Below are 7,400 nucleotides of genomic sequence, written 5' to 3' on the forward strand. Positions count from 1 at the left end.
ATTGGGGCACGTGCCTTTGAGATCGTATTGAGTATGGAGACGTCAGAAAAAGACACGCAGCAGCTGAGAGGGTATGACTCGCGCCCAGGGGAAGTGCATAAAGTGGATGCGCTAGCAGCACGCCATTCCGATTAGAGAGGGAAGACGTGTTACAGATGTCATGGCAAAGATCACAGCACGCAGGTGTGCACAGTGCCATAATTGTGAAAAAATTGAAAATTAGGGAGGAACATATTAATTAAAAGAACATGCAGAGGAAAAAAGGAAAAAAGTAAATGTTTTGCTGACAAAAACACTAAGTATGTGGAGGCAGAGGAGGCTGAGTTGCCCATGTTTTCGCTGTTAAGTGATGAGAAGGACAAAAAGTCATTGCAGCCGTGAGTATCATATCTGAGGAAATGTTCCAAGCAGCATTCGCAACTGAGCCACTAGAGGTCACTGGAGTCAAACTTAAGACTTATACAGGAGAGATTATTCCTGTATTGGGACAGTTTAAAGCGAAAGTGAACTATGAAGGACAAAGTGAACTGCTACCCTTAGTTGTAGTAAAAGGGGAGGGGCCAGCTCTGTGTGGCAGAAATTGGCTACAAAAGATACTTCAATGGTTAGTGGTTAGCACGTTCGCTTCACACCTCCAGGGTCGGGGTTCGATTCCCACCTCCGCCTTGTGTGTGTGGAGTTTGCATGTTCTCCCCGTGCCTCGGGGGTTTCCTCTGGGTACTCCGGTTTCCTCCCCCGCTCCAAAGACATGCATGGTAGGTTAATTGGCATCTCTGGAAAATTGTCCGTAGTGTGTGATTGTGTGAGTGAATGAGAGTGTGTATGTGTGCCCTGCGATGGGTTGGCACTCCATCCAGGGTGTATCCTGCCTTGATGCCCGTTGATGCCTGAGATAGGCACAGTCTCCCGTGACCCGAGGTAGTTCGGATAAACGGTAGAAAATGAGTGAGTGTGAGATATGGTGGAATGAGGAAAAAAAAAAGTTAAATTATATAAAAACAAGATGCAACCAAGATAAAAAAATGTCATGAGGAAAATAAGAAAGAAGAAACTGAAATGTAGAAAAATAGATCAACTACACAAAAAAGAAGATTCCTTTAATGTTTAAAGGAATTTTAATAAAGATTTTAAAAGTGTTTGGTGAAAAGGGTTTGAAAAGAAGACAATTTTAAAGGAAAATAAATAAATCAAGATCACAACTGTGAGTCAATCATCTTTGGAGAAACAAATTTGAGATACAATTAAAGAGGTAAAAATAATCTCTAAACATCTGTAACACATGGATGTGTATTTGTGTAATCAGTGTGATGATGTGATGATATCTCTGTTGTGTGTACATATAGATCTGAAGGATTTGACTTTGGATTGTGTTGAGAGCCAGTGGCATGCACGAGATGTTATCAGACACTGGTATGTACTGGATGGAGCTGCAGGACTCTACATACCTGATACTGGTTTTCTTAATACTGGTTCTCAGCAAATAAATAATAATAAATATAAAGGTACACCTCAACCAATTATTAACTTATCCGTCAGTAGACAGACGGACATAGATAATACAAAGAGAAGGAGAAATAGGGAAAGAAAAGAGAAACGTAAGGTGAATAAACAAAGAAAGATACCGAGGGCTCAGATGCTGTACCTAGACAGCTGGAAGAAGATTCCAAAAGAAAAAAAGACTATAACGCATTATGTGTTATGATGTTTTATTTTCAGGATGTTCAAGAAAATTCTGAAATGCTTTTCTTTTTATTATAATCATGTATTTGCATGTAATAGAGTTGGTTAGATTAATATTGTTTATTTTACTGTAAACTTTCTTGTAGTGAATGCTTATAAATTACCACCAGGGAGTATCTGCACACAAAGTGTTTCAAGGCCTGCTGTTGAAATGAAGCTTTCTGTGTATCCGTGGGGAGTGACCTGCACGTGTAGTGTTTTATAGCTTGCTGTCAAATTCCACGGCGAGAGAAAGCTTCAGTCCTATATAATCATAGCCTGAAAAGATACAGGAAGTTAACTGCAACCATATGACCATATATAGACATTAGCAGCACACACAGAACTCGACGGCGAGATATGTTTGGGAAACCGAGAAGTGTTTATGAAATAATATGGTAGCCTCTAGAAGGCACGCAGCCAACCAAACCTGACTGCCAGATTCAACTGGCCACCGTAAAAAAGTATAAAAGCCCGCCTTGAATCACATTGGGTATGCATTCTATTGTAGACAGCCTTAGTGCATGTTATACTTTAGGTGCATCATGGAACAAACGCAAGTTTACATTTGGAGAGTGTTTCTTGGTTTGTTATAATCTTTGCATCTTAATACCTTTTACTTATTCTAGTACTGTTTGATTATTTGAAGGAAGATTTTATTTGTAACTTTTTATTTTTATTTTACATATTACACACACCTATCTGTATTACACTACTTTTAATAAAAACAAGGCCTCCCATTGTGAGGATCCTGAAAAGACAAAAAGGTATAAGTCTGCCTCCTTCACTTAAAGATTCAAACAATAGATTAAGTATCTACGAATTTCTCCGGGAACGCGAGTCGAGGGCTGGCGAATGTGGGAGCGGCATACGGAGCGGCTGGAGGAGGAACTGCCGGTGGTGGGGGGTTTGGCGCTGCGGTGATTCCTCGCAAATTCCCCCACAGAGATCCCAGAAAGTGCAAGGGGTTTCTGATGCAGTGCTCGTTCTTCGTAGCGCAGCAACCGGCACTGTACCCGACCGAGGCCAGCCGCATAGCATTTGTGTTGCACGCTCCTCACCGGCAAGGCACTGGAATGGGCCACTGCTGTATGGGGAGAAGACGGTTCCACATTCCCCACTTTCGAGCACTTCCTCGCACAGTTTCGAGCTGTTTTCGACCACTCCACCACAGTCGAGAGCGCAGAGGAGCATCTACTGGCCATTTCTCAGGGAGATTGCACGGCTGCGGACTACGCGCTGGCTTTCCGCACTCTCGCCGCGGAGGCAGGCTGAGAGGAGAGGCCCCTGAAGTTGCTATACCGCACGGGCTTGAACCCGGATCTGCAAGCCGAGCTCACCTGTCGGGAAGAAGGGAGGAACCTGTTGGAGTTTATGGATCTCTCCATACAAATCGATAATTTAATGCGAACCTGTCGAGCATCCACCTCCCGACCTGAGACCACATGCCCTTTCCGACCTGAGAATCCCGAACCCATGCAGCTCAACTTCGCACGCCTCATGCCCGAAGAGCAAGCGCGTCGCTTCCGTCTCCAGCTCTGCCTGTACTGCGGAGAATCCGGACACAGGCTGCCTGCCTGTACCACCAGGCCGCCTAGCAGGCGGAACACTCCGGTGAGTTCAGATCTCCTCACTCCTCGTTCACTAAGCTGCGCGCAGATTCAAGTGCAAGTCGAGATACGAGGGGAGAAAATTAATCTGGCCACTCTTATCGATTCAGGCTCAGCAGGGAACTTTATGTCAGGGGAATTCACCCAAGTCTATAACGTGCCGGTAACCCAATGTGTTTCCCCTATGGCAGTGGAGGCGATAGACAGTCGGCTGCTCAGAGAGGGACATATCACGCGCATAACTGAGGACCTCCGACTACAAGTGGGGCCTCATCATCGCAAACTCATCCGCTTCCATGTCATCCACTCTCCGTGTCATGCGCTCATTCTGGGACTACCATGGCTCCAGCTCAACAACCCCATCATCTCCTGGTCTGACCTGCGAATCTCGAGCTGGGACAAGGCCTGCGCCCAACACCTGTGGCCAGCAGAAAAGCCACTCCAACTCAACACCACAACCACCGCGTCTCCTGCCTCCCACACACCCGAACTCCCAACAGAATACCAGGACCTCGTGGAGGCCTTGAACAAATACATTGAGGAGGAACTAAAGAAGGGGTTTATCTGGCCCTCCGTTTCCCTGGCATCCTCTGTGTTCTTCTTCGTAAAGAAAAAGGATGGGGGTCTCCGACCATGCATCGATTTCCGACCATGCATCGATTACCGAGCACTGAATGACATAATGATAAAGTTCCGGTATCCTCACCACCTCATGCCCTCAGCCTTGGAACAGCTCCGCCAGGACCGATACTTCACCAAGCTGGATCTGCGCTGTGCATATAACCTTATCCGAATCAGAGAGGGGGACGAATGGAAGACCGCCTTTTCGACCCAATCCGGCCACTACGCATATTTAGTCATGCCGTTTGGCCTTTCGAACAGTCCAGCTGTGTTTCAGTGTTTTATCAACGACGTATTCCGCGACATGCTGGACCGCTGGGTGATCGTATACATTGATGACATTCTGATATACTCCGAGACCATGGAAGATCACGTCCGGCACGTGCGAGCAGTGTTACAAAGCCTGATCCAGCATCGACTCTATGCCAAGGCGGAGAAATGCGAATTTCATAAGACCTCAACAGCCTTCCTAGGCTACGTCATCTCGGCAGAGGGGGTGGCAATGGATGACTCAAAGGTGCGGGCGGTATTGCAATCGCCATGACCGCAAAAAGGAGCTGCAACGCTTTCTGGGGTTCGCCAATTTCTACCGCCGCTTCATCTGCGAGTTCAGAGTGATCGCAGCACCCCTAACGTCCATGACAAAAAAGGCACCAGCTCGCCTCACCTGGTCACCTGAAGCAATCACAGCGTTCCAATGTTGTTGTCCCATCCTTCACCACCCTGTTCCAGACCGACCGTTCACAGTTGAGGTGGACACCTCAAGCACGGGAATTGGAGCCGTCTTATCTCAATGCCAGGGTCCAGCCAATAAGATGGCAATGGCAGCACTGGCTGGAGGGTGCACGGCACCCGTTCACTGTCCTGACCGACCACAGAAATCTTGAATATCTCCGCGCCGCTAAACGCATGAATCCACGCCAGGCACAGTGGGCCATGTTCTTCACCCATTTTTAATTCACCGTGACCTAGTTGATGCACTGATGAGGGGTATCGCCCTCAGGCCTACGGGCAGACGGAGCAACTAAACCAGGAACTCATCCGCTTTCTCTGCTCGTACTGCCAGAGCAATCAGGCCAAATGGAGCAGATATCTAATGTGGGTGGAGTACGCACAGAACTCCCTCGTCAAACCCGCCACCGGCCTCACTCCTTTCCAGTTTGTCCTGGGCTTTCAGCCTCCCTAGTTCCCGTGGTCCGGCACACCCTCCGACCTGTCGGCCGTTGACGGGTGGTTTCGTTGGAGCGAAGAGACGTGGAGCGCGGCACATCGACAATTACAGAGAGCCATCCGGAGACAGAAAGCGATCCGGAGACAGAAAGCGCAGGCCGACAAACATCGCAGAGCACATCCTGACTATCAACCCGGTCAGTGGGTCTGGCTTTCTATCCACGACCTCCGTCTCTGCCTGCCCAGTCGAAAGCTTAGCCCCAGATATGTGGGCCCATTCCGGATCATCAGACGGATTAACCCAGTATCTTACCGCCTGGCGCTACCACCGACCTACCGCATCTCACCCACCTTCCACGCCTCGCTGCTGAAACCTGCTGATAGGGACCCAGAGGGTTCCACCGATCCACCGGCGCCACCACCTCTCCTGATTGACGGCGAAGAGGCTTACCATGTCCGCTAGCTACTGGACTCCAGACGCCGAGGGGGCCATCTGAAGTACCTGGCCGACTGGGAGGGGTACGGTCCAAAGGAGCGCTCATGGGTGAAGGCGGGGAATATCCTGGACCCCTCGCTCACCGCCGACTTTCACCGACGGCATCCAAACAGGCCAGCTCTCCGATCTCGTGGACGACCCTGGGAGTTGCTCGCGGGGGGGGGCTCTGTCATGGTCGGTGCACCTGCCTCGCCCCCGACCGTCAACACAGAGAAGCGTCTCCGGAATATTAGTCGCTTCCTGACTACACCTTCCAACACCCATTACAAAGACTGATTGCTTCGCTACCTGATTCCTATCAGCCAGTTCCTATATATACAGTACGAACTTGACCTTGACTCTTGTGCGAAGTCTCGGTCTGCGTTAGCAATCATTCTGAGCGTTTCTCGTTTGTCTTAGTTCTGGTTTTGATCTAGTTTCTGTGTTCTGGTTCTCTGATTGTTTGCCCTGATCTTCTGCCTGTCTTTTCATGTCTGATTTCTGCCTGCCCTACGATATCGTGTTTGCCGATTCTGACCCTACCTGTCTGTTTACGAGTTTCAATTAAACGCTGCAAATGGATCACCAGCCTTATGACTCCTCATTACAGTACCTCAGTATCTCCAGTGTACAGTGTGGATTCTTCAGTCCATCAGAGAGCAGCTTCACTCCTGAATCCTGTAGTTCATTGTTACTCAGGTTCAGTTCTCTCAGACTGGAGGAGTTTGAGCAGAGAACTGAGGACAGAACTCTACAGCTTTCCCCTGTCAGATCACACACACAGAGCCTGGAAGAGAAATGATGAAGCGTTTGATTTATTTGTCTGATAGTGAATTGAGGTCTTTTTATCAGTGAGAAATAAAGTGTCTACCTTAAGACAAGGTTCTAATATCAGGATAAAAATCGAAAATGAACATGTGTGTTCTGCTTGAGAACATTTACACATTTACACACTGTCCTTTACTGCTTCATTACAGTGTGTTCAGTGTGTAGATCTGTGTACATTGTACACACTTTTACTTTGTGTTACAAACATTTTCAGGAATGTGTGTGTACACGAGTATTTACACAGGGAATTCTCTTTTTTGGGAAAAACCTGAGCTGACAGAAGATTTCGAGCACACTGTTAGAGCTATTTAGAGACCAGTGTGATGTTTCTGGAGGATAAAAGCTGGTTTATTAATTACTTCTGTTTGTCACGACATCTTTATTTAAATGCTGTACAACACTTTAGTATGACTAGAGTATTAGTATGTTATTAAATGTGTGTGTAATGTACACTGATCTACACACCGTGGAAATAAATGTACTTTGTTCTGATGTGAGAAGTGATGTAGATCTTTCACAGAGACAGTAAAACTGTTGGTGGTGTTTTTTAATAACCTTCACACACAGAGACACATCACATAATATCCTCAATACACAGATCAAATAAATAAGTGTTTTTCTATATGGTGTGAATTAGCTTTGTTTCTGATGTTGATATTTATCACTATTGACCCTGTTTTTAGTCTTTGGATTATTGCTTCTTCAGATTTTTGGATGTGATTTGTTCTCATCATGGACTGTTTGTTACGGTTATTTCAGACTCGGCCTGTTTTTTAACCCTGCCATTGCTTACTGATTTTGGATTGTTTGTCTTATCTTTTCTTCATTAAAACTTCTTCACATGGATTTTGCCAACTCGTCATTACAGTGTTCATGATCACCTGGGTACAGTGTAGATCTCTTTTTCTCTCCTTCCAACCGTTTTCTTTCCCTTCACCACATTCACACCTAATTCACCTTTCCTGTAAACTGTTTCC

General features: G+C 46.8%; 1 pseudogene; it reads right to left on the minus strand.

Moving 5' to 3' along the window:
• Window positions 1–7,400, minus strand: part of LOC132844144 (zinc finger protein 208-like) — a 106,005-nt pseudogene that overhangs the window by 37,522 nt on the left and 61,083 nt on the right.

The sequence above is a fragment of the Tachysurus vachellii genome, chromosome 4 (assembly GCF_030014155.1).
Source record: "Tachysurus vachellii isolate PV-2020 chromosome 4, HZAU_Pvac_v1, whole genome shotgun sequence".
NCBI classification, from domain to species: Eukaryota; Metazoa; Chordata; class Actinopteri; order Siluriformes; family Bagridae; genus Tachysurus; species Tachysurus vachellii.